Source organism: Podarcis raffonei, chromosome 9 (assembly GCF_027172205.1).
Source record: "Podarcis raffonei isolate rPodRaf1 chromosome 9, rPodRaf1.pri, whole genome shotgun sequence".
In the NCBI taxonomy this organism is placed as follows: Eukaryota; Metazoa; Chordata; class Lepidosauria; order Squamata; family Lacertidae; genus Podarcis; species Podarcis raffonei.
This window is the reverse complement of record NC_070610.1, coordinates 80,658,392-80,673,742: the sequence shown is the minus strand read 5'-3', so window position 1 is coordinate 80,673,742 and position 15,351 is coordinate 80,658,392.

Sequence of the window (15,351 nt, the reverse complement as noted above, 5' to 3'; positions counted from 1 at the left end):
CACTAAGTACTTGCAAGGATGGGCTCAGCTGTCCCTTGCTAATCCCCACGACTCAAAATGAGCTGACGCCAAGAGAACTTGCAAAGGCAGCAGGGTCCTTGAAAGGGGAGGCTGCTGCCGCCTCATTGTGCCCATTTTACAGACATTGCAAAACATCCACTCCAAAAAAGAAAAATTCTCCAGACGTTAACCCTTTGGGCCAGGCCTGGGGGTTTTGTCAGCCCTTGAGCGGCTTCCAGAGTTTCTCTTCACCCCCCCATTGTTTACACCAACTATTGGGGTGCTCCACATCTGAGTGGAGAAACTAAGAACATCAGAAAGGCCTGGCGGCTGGATCAGGCCCATGGCCCATCTAGTCCAGATGCCCCCAAAGGGAAGCCCAGAAGCTGAGCCAGAACAAGCAGTCAGCAGTCTCTCCTCCTGGGGTTTCCAGAGGCCTTGCTGCCTCTGATTCTGGAGGCAGAGCAGAGCTGTCCTGGCTAGAAACTTTAATTTAGAGTCTCCTCCATGAATTTGTCCAGTTCTCTCTGAAAGCCGTCCAACTTGGTGGCAGCGAGTTCCAAAGTTTCACTTTCGCTGCGCCCATTTCCTTGATGAGGTGGAGGGATGGAGGTGGGGAAGAGGTCCTCTTCCCACAGCCCCTCCCAGAGTCCAGGAACCAACTTGGCCTTTCTTAGGAGTTGGGGAAGGGGTTGCCCGGCTGACGTTAAGGAAGCGAGAAGCAGCTTCCCATGAGAATTCATCCAGCTTCTTTAAGGTTGTCGGAGAGACCCTCAAAGCCCATGTTGAATTTTGACACACACACCCACACACACCCTTTGTTGCCATTGCTTTTATGGCTGTGGTGAGGGAAATGCACTCTGCACGTGCCCAGGAGTCCCCCCGCTTTTCATTCCCAGCACGGTTGAGAATTCTTTCCTGAGACCTTTTACTCTCCAGGAGAAAGCAGCTTTTATGGAACATGACTAATGGAGGGAGGGAGGGTGGGGGAGACGAGAGGCGTGGAAGCCCTTTGATATCGCCCCCTCCCTGGTCATGCTCTGGGCACTGCTAATGGCCGCAGGCTCCAAACTGCAGGGAGGGGGAAACCTGAGCCCCCCTTCCCCTCCCCCCTGCAAGCAGTTAATGGGGGGGAGGGGGGAGCTCAAGTTCCTGCGTTGCAGCAAAGTGGGTGGGGCTGGCCGTGAGGAAGAGGCCCCTGGGCTGTCTGCAACACGCACAGTCAGTGTCTGGTGCGCAGTCTCCCCTCTAAGCACCCACCAGGCCTGCTGCTTCTTCCCGGAGCGCCAGGCTGCCTCTGAGCGCCACCTAGACAAGACTCGGCTCAGTGGGAGGCTGGGACTCTGGAACTCACTGCCACAAGAAGGCTGGGTGTGTGCAAGGGCCAGAGCACCAGAGGCTCTGCGCGCATCAGCCCCGAGGCTCCTTCCCCAGCCGCAGCTGCCTGGAGCTGTCCCAGACTAGATGCGCAAGGGGGCCAGCCTAGGATAACAGAACTGCAGAGTTTCCCAAGGGTCCGCTAGTTAAGCCCTACAGGCCTGGCGGGAGGCAGCTTCCTCTGTCCAGCCAATTGGGCTGTGAGGAGGGCAAAGGGGCAGCAAGGAGCGCGGCCAGGACAGGCCCTCCAGCCCCCCCAGGCATCCCTCATAGCATCAGAGGGTCCTTGACTCCCAGCTTGTCTGAAGGACAGGCTCTAAGTACAGCGGTCCCTTGTTTCTCAAACTTGATTTCTCAAACATTCCGGAAATCCGTTCCAGAACCAAAGCGCTCCAAAACCAAGGCACCCTTTCCCATAGAAAGTAATGAAAGATGGGTTAATCCGTTCCAGACTTTTTAAAACAACCCCTAAAGCAGCAATTGAACATGAATTGCTGACCCCTGCTCAGAATGGAAGTGTGGCCCTCAAATCGGAAGCACTCAAAACGGAGCACGTTCGGCTTCTGAAAAAAGTCCGCAAACCGGAACACTTCCAGGTTTGCAGTGTTTGAGTTCCCAGGTGTTTGAGAAGCAAGGTACCATCTCTTGCTGGCTTTTTCTCCGGGGGGGGGGAGAGATTTCTGTCCCCTGCCTTGGGGCAGCTGCTGCTTTGGCTGGGTGCCCTGGAGATTTGTATGCCGCTGGCTGGACTCCTCCCAGGTGAGGCGGAAAAGGCTCTCTGCAGGTGCCCCAGGGCACTTTTGCTGCCCTTCCTGCTTGGACGCCAGTTGTGCCCCCCTCCTTGCACCACTCCCCCCTCCCCCCCACAGAGCGCTGCTCCTGCCATATGGCTGTCAGAGCGGGAATGAGCTGTCAGCGCAGGCAGAAGAGAGGCTCCGCATAACGAGCTCACGGGAGACGAAGCTAATGAGAAAAATCCAAAGGCAATTTTGCAACCGCTGGTGCCCGATTGGCATTCAAGGACTGCACAGCCAGATCCGCTCACACAGACACACACACACACACGCCCAGGGGAGGGGAGCCTGTCAACTTGCCTGACTCGGTCCCGGCCCAGGCATGGCTGGCTGCGCAGGGAGAGGGAGCCAAGTCTAAGGGGCCTCTGTGAGCCAGGGGGGGGGGTCCAGCATCCACACTGGGCTAGCCAGGCTGGGCCTTAAGGCTCAGGATTCCTTACCTGTCAGTGCAACACAGAAAGGCCTTCTGCACACAGCGCAGAGTTAAACTGCGGAACTCCCTCCCACTGGAGGCAGCGATGGCCACCAAGCTAGATTGCTTGAAAAGAAGGTTTGGCAAATTCAGGGAGGAGGAGAGAGCTTTCAGAGGCCCCCAGCCAGGATGGCTCTGTCCTCCCTCCACCGCCAGAGGCTGCTTCTGAATACCAGTTGCTGGCGGGGAAATGTTGCACCTGTGTGCGAATCCTGCCTGCTTCTTCCCATTGGGGCATCTAGTTGACCTTGGTGAGAACAGGATGCTGGCCTGGAAGGGCCATTGGCCTGATCCAGCGGCACTGATGTTCTTAATGCTGAGTGGTGCATGCTCTGATTATCTCCCGCTTGGACTACTGCAATGCGCTCTACGTGGGGCTCCCTTTGAAGGTGACCCGGAAACTACAACTAATCCAGAATGCGGCAGCTAGACTGGTGACTGGGAGTGGCTGCTGGGACCACATAACGCCGGTCCTGAAGGACCTACATTGGTTCCCAGTATGTTTCTGAGCACAATTCAAAGTGTTGGTGCTGACCTTTAAAGCCCTAAACGGTCCAGTAGACCTGAAGGAGCTTCTACAGTGTGGAGCCAGTGTGGTGTAGTGGTTAACAGCGGTAGTCTCGTAATCTGGGGAACCGGGTTTGCGTCTCCGCTCCTCCACCTGCAGCTGCTGGGTGACCTTGGGCCAGTCACACTTCTCTGAAGTCTCTCAGCCCCACTCACCTCACAGAGTGTTTGTTGTGGGGGAGGAAGGGAAAGGAGAATGTCAGCCGCTTTGAGACTCCTGAAGGGGAGTGGAAGGCGGGATATCAAATCCAAACTCTTCTTCTTCTTCTCCACCCCCATTGTCCAGCCTGGACACTGAGGTCCAGCTCCGAGGGCCTTCTGGTGGTTCCCTCATTGCGAGAAGCCAAGTTACAGGGAACCAGGCAGAGGGCCTTCTCGGTGGTGGCGCCCGCCCTGTGGAACACCCTCCCACCAGATGTCAAAGAGAAGAACAACTACCAGACTTTTAGAAGACATCTGAAGGCAGCCCTCTTTAGGGAAGCTTTTAATGTTTGATGTATTATAGTATTTTAATATTTCTTTGGAAACTGCCCAGAGTGGCTGGGGAAGCCCAGCCAGATGGGTGGGGTATAAATAATAAATTATTATTATTATTATTATTATTATTATTATTATTATTATTATTATTATTATTATTGCAACTTGACCGGGCCCCAGACACCTGTGACCTCAGTCCTGGACACCTGGCAATACAAGTCAGGCTGTTCCTGAGCATGTGCAGAATGCTGCTTCTTTAAGATGGAGTAACTGTGGCCAGCCTTGTCTTAGGGCAGAGGTCCTGCTTGAGGGCTGCGTTGGCTTCAAGCCGCTGGCTCTCCATTTCCAGTGAGGGGGGGCCCTGTCCGTGAATCATTCCGCGGCGCTCCCCACTTTCCCAGCCCTCTCAGGGGAGCCAGGCACTGCCAGGACGGGAAGCGCCAAGTGTCGGGCTTCCTGCCCGCTTCCAGGATGCCGCCAGTCACGAATGTTGGCACAGCACCACCCCCTCGGCCCCTGCCCATTGTTCCTTCATGTCCAGACTGCAGAGAAGGCCTGAGGTGGCCTGGAGGGGGGGCAGCCCCTGCCCAAGGACCAGGGAATAAGGCAGGGCTGGCGGGGTGGGGGGAACGGGACGCATCCTGCCTGGGCTTCAGCATCCACAGCCCAGAGCAATGTGGACTCTGTCACAGAGAAGACACAGTGCGAGGGGACTGGGGGGGGGTGCTGGTTACAGGGAGGGGGGCAGGTGATGCATCACACCAGGCATCCAATGTCACACTCACACTAGAACTCGTGGATGTCCAGGGAAGGTCACCACTGGAAGATTCAGAACACCTTGCTTTTTTAGGGCCCACTTTCGGCAGCTGCCTAGGATAATGAAAACTTAGAGGAAAAGCAAATTACAAGGATCCTGAAAACTATCCGCGAGTCCCAACCACTCGTCTGGGGCCTTTTCCATGGACTGACCTTTCACAGGGTTGGCCCCGAGTCCTGAGCTATCTGGTTTCCTCCCCAGACCTTCGGCACTCGCCCTTCCCTATTCTGTATTCCGTGGGTGCTTCCTTTCCACTGCTGTGTCCCCCCAGCTCCTGCTAGGCTATCCCTCCTGGCAACCTCCTACCCATCGTTGCAACCTCAAGAAAGGGACCCTACTGGACGCCCGCGCAGTGCGGTGCCAGCTCAGGCGACCCCTGGATAGAGTAGCAAGACAGTCCTTCCAGCCCCTTGCTTTCAATAGGACACCCGTTGCAGAGAGGTGGGTTTTTAAGCCGGTCCTCTCCATCTTATTTTCGGGCTCTCAGTTGGTGCGGCTGGTTGGAGGGTTAAGAGAAAGGGAAAGAGCTCAGAACTCCCTTCTCGAGTTGAGCAGTGGTCCAAGGTCTTTCCCACAATCTGGACCAAGAGAAAGGTAAGGAAGAACGATAGATAAGAGGGCAGAGAATTCAGTTGCCAGGAGTCACCACCCCATTCCCACCAGCGCATGTAACAGGAAAGAAGGCCCTTCATGTAGCGCGGAGTTAATCTATGGGACTCATTTATGCAGGAAGCAGTGATGGCCACTGACTTGGATGGCTTTTAAAAAGGGTTAAATTACATTCATGGGGAGGAGAAGGTTCTGCCTCCACAGTCAGAGGCAGCGGTGCTTCTGAATCCCAGAGCAGGAAAGGGCAGGAGGAGAGAGTTGCTCAGAGTCGCCACTGAGACCACGTAACACCAGTCCTGAAAGACCTACATTGCAGGTGGCGCTGTGGGTTAAACCACAGAGCCCAGGGCTTGCCGATCAGAAGGTCGGCGGTTCAAATCCCCACAACGGGATAAGCTCCCATTGCTCTGTCCCTGCTCCTGCCCACCTAGCAGTTTGGAAGCACGTCAAAGTGCAAGTAGATAAATAGGTACCACTCTGGCGGAAAGGTAAACAGTGTTTCCGTGCGCTGCTCTGGTTTGCCAGAAGCAGCTTAGTCATGCTGGCCACATGACCCGGAAGCTGCACGCCGGCTCCCTCGGCCAATAAAACGAGATGAGCGCCGCAACCCCAGAGTCGGCCATGACTGGATCTAATGGTCAGGGGTCCCTTTACCCTTTACATTTTACATTTCCGAGCACAATTCAAAGTGTTGGTAATGACCTTGAAAGCCCCAAATGGCCTCGGCCCAGTAGACCTGAAGGAGCGTCTCCACCCCCATCGTTCTGCCCGGACACTGAGGTCCAGCACTGAGGCTGGCAGTTCCCATGATGCAAGAAGCCAAGTTACAGGGAACCAGGCAGAGGGCCTTCTCGGTGGTGGTGCCCACCCTGTGGAACGCCCTCCCTTCAGATGTCAAGGAAATAAACAACTATCCAGCTTTTAGAAGGCAGCCCTGTTTAGGGAAGTTTTTAATGTTTGATGTTTTATCGTGCTTTTGATATTCTGTGGGGAGCCTCCCAGAGTGGCTGGGGAAACCCAGCCCACTGGGCGGGGGATAAATAACAACAACAACATGTTGTGGTTGTGGTTGTGCTTGACTCCTGCTTCCAGGTTTCCCAGAAGGAGCATCTGCTTGGCCCCTGTGAGAACAGGATGCTGGGCTAGACTGGCCCCCTTTGGCCTGATCCAGCAGCGCCTTCTCACGCTCTTATCTCTGTACTTTGAAGTTCAGAGACCCGCAATACCGTCTGCATGAGTGCATGTGGTCAAACCGCTGCTTGGGCCAAACCACAGCTGCCTTTTGACTCGAGTTGCCACTTTTGCACATGGCAGCGACTTGCCAGCCCAGGAGGAGGAGGAGGAGGAAGGCAGAAGAGGACAGGGGCTCCAGCCGGCCGCTTCCTCCCTGGGGCTGGGCTGCGATTCCGGCTGGAGGCAAGAGGCTAACTCAGCAGTTCCCTGGCCAACTTGTCTGGGCCTGGCTGGGTCAGAAGCGGAGAAGGAAGCAGAGATCTGGCGGAGGAAGAAGCCCCGTCTTCCGTCGTTGGAGCTATTCTTGGCAGGGAAAGTCTGTCTGCATCCTTGCTGGCTCCTCTCCCACTTCTGGGGAGGGAGTGGGGCGACTGAGGCAGAGAGGACCCAACTGCTAGGACTGGTGCAGCCCTCCTGCATCCCACCTGGGACTCAGATAATGCACCCCTTTCCTGGTACTGGTGGAATCAACATTTTGGGCCCTGGTGTAGGATGGACATAAGAACGTGAGAAGACCCTGCTGTCTTCTTCTCTGGCGATCCCTCATAGCCGAGTAAGATGTTCTTCCATGAACACGGTCTTAACAGTGAGTCCATAAGTGACTGTGGAGGCCAATTCTGGATCCACACCTCCTTCCACAGTGGGGACAGAGGTTTCTGGATGGGAGTAGATCATGGTGAGGCTTTGCCAAGTGTGCCTTCCTCTTAGCACGTTTCTCCCTTGCGTCCTGAGTTCCAGTGTCTTCAAAGCCCAGGACACCTTTGGTAAAGGCTGTTCTCCAACTGGAGCGCTTGCAGGCCAGTGTTTCCCAGTTGTGGGTGTTTATACTACATTTTTTCAGATATGCCTTGAGAGAGTCTTTGAACCTCTTTTGTTGACCACCAGCATTACACTTTCCATTTTTAAGTTTGGAATAGAGTAGTTGCTTTGGAAGACGATCATCAGGCATCCACACAACATGACCAGTCCAACGAAGTTGATGTTGAAGAATCATTGCTTCAACACTGATCTTTGCTTCTTCCAGTACACCTGTCTTCCCAGGTGATGTATAATTTTTTTTTCGGAAACACCGCTGATGGAATCTTTTGAGGAGCTGGAGATGGCATTTATAAGTGGTCCACGTTTCACAAGCATACAGAAGGCATGGTAGTACAATAGCTTTGTAAACAAGCATTTTGGTTTCCCTGCAAATGTCCCAGTCCTCAAACACTCTGCACTTCATTCTGGAGAAAGCAGCACTCACAGAGCTCAGCCGATGCTGGATTTTGGCATTAATGTCGGCCCTTGTGGAAAGATAACTGCCCAGGTAGGAGAAGTCATTGACATTTTCCAACTTTACACCATTGAGTCAGATTGGTGGCGCTGTATCTTCCCAATGGCTCATCTAGTCCAGTATTCTGTTCTCACAGTGGACAACCAGATGCCCTCATGGGAAACCCAAAAGCAGGATTCGAACACAAGAGCAACTCTCCCCTCCTGTGACTTCCTGCTACTGGCATTCAGAAGCATTGCTGCCTCCGACTGTGGAAGCAGAGCAGGGATCACAGGGGCAGAAGATCCAGGGTCGATCTTTATTCCCTGCTAGTTCCTGCTGTAGATCTTCGCTCGCCCCTTCTTCCCTGGGGGGGGGAGCAGGAAACCGTTTCATGGTTTGCCAAAAGGTCTTCCAGAAACCAAGGAAGAGGAAGTAAAGGAAAGGGCTTCTCCTGCAATGGGGGTCAGGGGGTTCTGTCCCTGCCAGTTGACATGCCACCATTTAGGGGCTACCTCATAGCCTGTGAATGGTCAACAGCCCCACTTTGCCCCCATCCCAGTGGGCAGGGCTGGCTTAAGCATATGCGGCACTGGGGTGCAAAGATCCGCCGGTTGCCCAGTCCCAGCCACGCAGGTGGGCAGAGCTGGCCAGACGCCTCAGCATCTCACTGGCTTGTTTGCCCCCGAACTCGCAGCGCAGAGCCGCCCACAGCAGAAGAGCCCACCGTGGACCCCCACCAACAGACGGGCTCTTCCCCGGACTCTTGGCCTGGCGCCCCTGAGAGGCCGACACCTAGGGGCCTCGCACCCCTAGGGCCTGTGGGTAAGACAGCCCTGGGCAGAGGCATTTCTGCACAGTTCTCTAGGGGGCTGGCATTGTTGGCATGCTGGGTGGAGGGTGCCAGTGGCCTGGGGTAGGAAGCCTCCTGTCTGCCCCCCCCCGGCGCAGGAGCAGCCCCACCTGGGGAGGCCCCATCCCTAGCTCTGCTTCCCCACCAAGTCAATTCCTCAGGCACCCCTTAAATCAATTCCCCCCTTTATTGCAGAGGCTCCTTCCCAGCCTGGGAGCTAATTGCCTAGGATGCCTTGGAAAGAGACTCATATCGTCACAATGAATAATTCACAGCACTCCTGTCAATCAGCGACAGGGGGAGGGGCACGCAGGGACATCTCCCGGGAGAGGGAGGGAGTAATTTTGACTGGACAGGAGTTGAGGTGGGGGCTGGCAATCAGGTACAGAGCCCCAAGCCCACTCCCAAGTTCCCTTCTTTTCCCTCACTACCTGACTCCTGCAGGGAGGTGCCACAGGGGCTGGGAAGGCCTGCAGCCACATGAGCTGGACACCCCCACAGCCCCATAGCTCAGACTCAGCCCTGGACCCTTCAGGTGTTCAGAGAATCAAACTGGGGGACATGGAAGGAAACTGCTGGACCGTGGGCATAGCAAGGGTTTTTGTTAGAGGGGGGCAGGCCTTTGGTTGGGGAGGGAAGAAGCTTAGTGATGTATTTATATTGATTTGGGAGGGCAGCTGCCCCCTGGCTACGCTAGTTGAGGGGTTCCCAAAGTGGGTGGTGGGATTACCTGTATCTGTGGGTGGGGGGGTCTTATAGGTAAATAACTGAAGCCGCCTGAGCTGTACGGTTCTATGAAACAAAAAGGCCAAATAGATATTTATCTTAAATAAATAAATAGCATTCAAAGCTGCACACATATGAAAATAACAGCTGAAGTACATTTCTCCAACACAAAGAGCAAGAAAAGTGCAGGACTGGCCAATCAAGGAGGCAACATGAAGTTCCTGGATAGCTCAGGTGTTTAGAGCGTGATGCTGAGAATGCCAAGGTTGCAGAGTCGAAACAGGTGCATCTTCCTGCCTTACAGGGGGCTGGACTAGATGACCCTCAGAGTCCCTTCCAACTCTACAATTCTGTGATTAAAAGCCACCAGCAAAAGCACCCGCCCGCCCACCCTGCGGCCCAGAAGCCTCACTGGCCCTTGTGGGGAAGTACAACTTTGCCTGGCATAAAGAAAGAGGAAGGGCAGAGATTTGGTTCATGCCAAAGCACCACAGAGACTCACCCGCCCTGCTTCTATGAAAGGCTGGGCTTCCTCACGAGGAAACAGTCCCAACCCCGGGGGGGCCGAGAAGAAATGTTCGGGGAGCCGCCCTCTGGCCATGTGCAGAGCGCCTTCCCTCCGCGCAGGGAGCAGAGCAGGCCCGGCTGCAGCCTCTCCTTGCAGCCACGTCTCCCGCCAGCCAGACTTCCCCAGTGCCAGGACTGGGACCAGCCCATCGCTCTCTGGCAGCTCAGCCAGGCAGCGAGATGGAGGGAGGGAGGGAGGGAGGGAGACAGGATCGATCCGCCGCCCTGGGGCATCGCTGGCTGGTGGGAATCGCCGCGTCCGCACCCACCCGCGTCCCTGCCAAGCACCAGCCGCCTGGGCGACGGGCCGGTGTATTTGGCTGAACTTTTATTTTTAATTAACCTCTGCGTGTCGCGGCCCAGCAGCCTTGTTGGGGTTAATGATATCGCTGACCCGCCGTACAGCCGGATCAATACTCTCCCTTCGAGGCTCCGCTCCCCGCCAGACGCGACGCCGCTGGAAAGGCAGCGCTCCCCGCCGGCCCTGCGGTGCTGGCTCCTCCCGAGAGGGAGGGGAGACCCTTGTGGAAGCGGGTGGCAGAGCAAGCAGCCTAACGAGCCAGCCCTGGGCCCACCGGGATGGCCGACACAGGCCGGCAGCCCACCTCCCAGGTTGCCGCAGTCTGGCCTGTGGGAAGGAAGAGGTTGGGGTGTCGCTGCTGGGGGGGGCAGACGCAGCACCCATCAAAAACTATGCGCAGGCTCACTGCCCAGGTGTGGCCGTAACTAGCCTGGCCCAACTGGAAAGATGCCCTTTCTCTCCTCGGTTCAGAGTCAAAGAACCACAGGAATTCGCCCAATGCAGGAATCTCAGCTAAAGCATCCCTGACGGATGGCCAGCCAAACGCTGCTTCATTTAAAACCTCTAAGAAATGAGAGTTTGCACCTTCCAAAGGAGTCTGTGTGGGAATGTTCAGGGTGGCAGGAGAGGATATATTGTTTATTAATATCCTTCCTACCTTGTGCTAGCAAGTTCCTTTACTTGCTAGCAGAGTGCATACAGCAGACAGCTGGTTGCAGGCTCGTGTGAGCCTCTCACTATTGTACCATTCTGTCTCAGATTGAATTGTACATTCCTGGTAAGTTCCCTTGAATCCCTCTTAAAAGAATAAAGACACCACAGTCTTATTCATAAGCAATAAAAAGAAAGTTTACTTACATCATTCCACAGTTGGATTCCTGAAGGCAGACTTAGTTACAAATATGTACATGTGGATCTACTCCATATGGGGGAATAATCCCAGTGCTGCTTCTAGCTGAGAGCTAGCAGAGCAGTCCTAACTAAAAGCTGGTCAGATGAAGAAGGAAATCAAACTGGGCACCACAGTTCAAGAAGGACACTGACAAACTGGAACGTGTCCAGAGGAGGGCAACCAAAATGGTCAAAGGCCTGGAAACGATGCCTTATGAGGAACGGCTAAGGGAGCTGGGCATGTTTAGCCTGGAGAAGAGGAGGCTAAGGGGTGATATGATAGCCATGTTCAAATATATAAAAGGATGTCACATAGAGGAGGGAGAAAGGTTGTTTTCTGCTGCTCCAGAGAAGCGGACACGGAGCAATGGATCCAAACTACAAGAAAGAAGATTCCACCTAAACATTAGGAAGAACTTCCTGACAGTAAGAGCTGTTGGACAGTGGAATTTGCTGCCAAGGAGTGTGGTGGAGTCTCCTTCTTTGGAGGTCTTTAAGCAGAGGCTTGACAACCATATGTCAGGAGCGCTCTGATGGTGTTTCCTGCTTGGCAGGGGGTTGGACTCGATGGCCCTTGTGGTCTCTTCCAACTCTATGATTCTATGATTCTAAAAAGAGAGAGGTGTGCTGAGTGACTCGTCCCTTTGTTACCTGGACAGGTAAGGTCACACCCACCTTAAGTCACCTGCAAAGGAAGCATGCTCCAGCCAGGAGGAACAGGAAGTTTTGACTGGCTGGACCAAACATTCCCTTGCATGTTTTCTCTAGCAGTACAAGGAATGTTGTACTTGACTGCCTCTCATGGGCCGCATCCCACAGTCTGTTGTGTCAGAAAGTTCTTCCTGAGGTTTATTCAGAATCTCCTTTCTTGTCCTTTGAATCCATCTGCTTGGGTTTTACCCTTTGGAGCTGCAGAAAACAAACTGACTCCATCGTCCACGTGGCAGCAATGGATGATGTCTCTCCTACTCCTTATATTTTAAAAGTTTTTTATTGTTTTAACTGCTTTTTAAGGATCATTTTAATATGGGCCTTTGCCTTGGTTCAGCAGAGCTTTCCTGACATTCTTTGTGGGTGTTGGGAATCGCAAGCGTTGCAAATGCGGTTCCTCTCCAGTCCTGCTTGTGGGCTCCCCAGAGGCATCTGGCTGGTCCTTTGGGGGACAGGATGGTGGGCTGCATGGGCCTCGGGCCTGATCCAGCAGCCAGGCTCTCCTCAGGCTCCATGTTGCCTCTGAGCCAGGAGGTCAAAGCCAAGGAAGGACGGCATTGTGGTGCGCGTCCACTAGTCAGAGCCAAGGGCGAGGTCAGGAGCAGGTGGAAGGCCAGAGCACCCTCAGGAGCACTCCAGGCAAGCTCAGGCAAGAAGCGCCTTTGCAGCCCAGCCTGCCCAAGAGGGACTAGCCTGGGGAGGTGTGCTGGGCCTGGGGGTAACCCGAGTAACGCGGTGCAGGTCCGGTCCCGAATCCAAGAGTTCCGCGAGGAGTCAGTCCTACAGGGCCAAGGCAGGAAACCAGGCAAGGACAGGCACAGGGTAACAGGCAGGTTCCAGCAAGCAGCAATGTTGCTCCCGCAACCTGGGGCAGGGTTGGACAGCCTTTTATCTCTGACGGGGGATAACGGCCGGTCCTGATCTCCCAGCAACTCACCTCCCTGTTTCGCCCAAAGGCAAGCACTCCTCCTGCGAGTACTCAGGTCTCTCCTTCTCTCAGACCTCAGTCTCTGCAGCTCGGGAGACATCGGTGGGTGACTAGACCCAGGGGCCGCCTCAGCCTCCCCTGACCCAACCAGTAGTGGAGCAGCTGTAAATGATGGCCCAGCTGAAGGCAACGAGGTCATCCCCGCATCTGGAGCCAGGGCAGGCTCAGGCCCCTGACTTGGCCCAGCTGGTGCTTGTTGCAGGGGAAGCTGTGCAGACTGGGACTCTTCAGGATCAGGCCCCAGACTTGGTTCAGGTGATGCCTGAGGCAAAGGATCCGGTGCGGACTGAGACTTCTCTGGCCATCACAAGAGGGAGCAGAAACGGCCTTCTATGGAAAGATGCTCTAGCCGGCAGTTCCGCCTCTCCCCACACGGGGCAGCTGCGCGCCCGCACCTGAGAGCTCCCGCTTGCAGCTGCTTCTGGTCTTCAGCTCTGCAGCTGCAGAAGGATTTCTTCCTGGCAGCTGTACGATTCTGCATTCTGTGATTTAGCACCAGGAGAAGCTGCATCAGGCACTCCCAATCCCTTCCCTGGATTCTCTTCTTCCCTGAGTGCTGGGCAGGAACTGTGGCATGGAAAAGCGTCCCCGCCTCCGACTGCCGAGGCAGAGGAAAGCCACCCTGGCTGGCGGCCAGTAGCTGACGGCCTCATCAAACCTCAATCCGGCCCTGCCTATTTCCCTCCGTGAATTTCTCCAGTCTTCTTCTAAAGCTGGCCAAGTTGGTGGCCGTTGCTGCCTCCTGCGACAGTGAGTTCCACAGGCGCTCCTTGTGCACCAGCTGTGCACTTGGCGCTGCAAAAGAGATCTGGGACACAGCCACTCTTGTCTCCAGAGCTGAATGGAGGGGAGATGTTGGTGAGTTTTGGGGACACTATTAAGATGCAGCATTTGGAAATGGTAAGCACAGAGAGACTGCTCTGTTCTCTACAATGTTTTTGTAATTTTTTTTTGTCAGTATTTACATTACAGCTGAGGTTCAAGCTATCTGAAAGCTCATATGAACCTGCCCAGGCTCTAAGATCTCCAGGGAAGGCACTTTTCTCAGTCCTGGCACCCTCCCAGGCACGCTTGGTGGGGGAAGCAGGAGAGGGCCTTCTCAGTGGTGGCTCCCCCCAGACAATTTTGGAAATCCCTCCCTAGAGAAATTAGACCGGCTTCCTCCTGGTTGTCCTTCCACCAGCCGGTGAAGACCTTCTTATTCCAACAGGCCTTATTCCAACTGGCTGCTTTTAATTAAAGGGCTGGCATTATTTGTTGTAATTATCTGTATGCTTTTAGCAAATCTTTTATATTTAGATGTAGTTTTAATTCTATAAAAGTTTGATTATTTTTAAATGACACCCCCGGTGTTTTTAGCTGTTCCTATTATATATCAAACAGATGGAAAGCTCTTCAATCTGAGCAGGCTGAAAGCAAAGAGTAAGGTTACCATAACTTCCGTCATGGAGCTTCAGTATGCTGATGACAACGTAGTGTGCGCACGCTCAGAGGATGACCTCCAAACCATCCTAAATATCTTTGCAGAAGCTTACGAAAAGCTTGGCCTGTTGCTCAACATCCAAAAAACCAAAGTGCTTCACAAACAAGCACCAAACAACGCCTCTGCAGCGCCACAAATCCAACTCAGTGGTGTAACATTAGAAAATGTTAATCACTTCTCCTACCTAGGCAGTTATCTTTCCACAAGGGCCAACATTGGTGCCGAAATCCAGCATTACCTGAGCTCTGCGAGTGTGGCTTTCTCCTGATTGAAGTGCAGAGTGTTTGAGGACTGGAACATTCGAGGGAAACCAAAATGATTGTTTACAAAGCTATTGTACTACCAACCTTGCTGTCTGCTTGTGAAACATGGACCACTTACAAACGCCATCTCCAACTTCTTGAAAGATTCCATCAACGGTGTCTCTGAAAAATCTTACACATCACTTGGGAAGACAGGTGAACTAGTATCAGTGTACTGGAAGAAGCAAAGATCACCAGTGTTGAAGCAATGATTCTTCAATATCAACTTCGTTGGACTAGTCATGTTGTGCAGATGCTTGATTACCGTCTTCCAAAGCAACTACTCAATTCCGAACTTAAAAATGGAAAGTGTAATGCTGGTGGTCAACAAAAGAGGTTCAAAGACTCTTTCAAGGCAAGTCTTTGAAAATGTAGTATAAACAGTGACAACTGGGAAACATTGGCCTGCGAGTGCTCCAGTTGGAGAACAGCCTTTACCAAAGGTGTCATGGGCTTTGAAGACACTCGAACTCAGGATGCAAGGGAGAAACGTGCTAAGAGGAAGGCAAGATTGGCAAACCCTCACTGTGATCAACTCCCATCTAGAAACCTGTGTCCCCACTATGGAAGAACGTGTGGATCCAGAATTGGCCTCCACAGTCACTTACGGACTCACTGTTAAGACTGTGTTCATGGAAGACAATCTTACTCAGCTACGAGTGATTGCCGAAGAAGAAGAAGAAGAAGAAGAAGAAGAAGAAGAAGAAGAAGATTCATAAAGAACATTGAGTCCCTGACGGAGGGGGAAAGTCAAGCTATAAATAAATATTTTATTATTAATTGATTCAAAAAATTACACACCACTTGATTGAAAACAAACAAACATCAATGCAGTTTGCAAAGAGAATAAAACAATAAAATTATCAGTAAAAAAACTCTTTAAAGATAAAATCTGCAATAATCTAATTATACAATAATAAACAGGTTATAA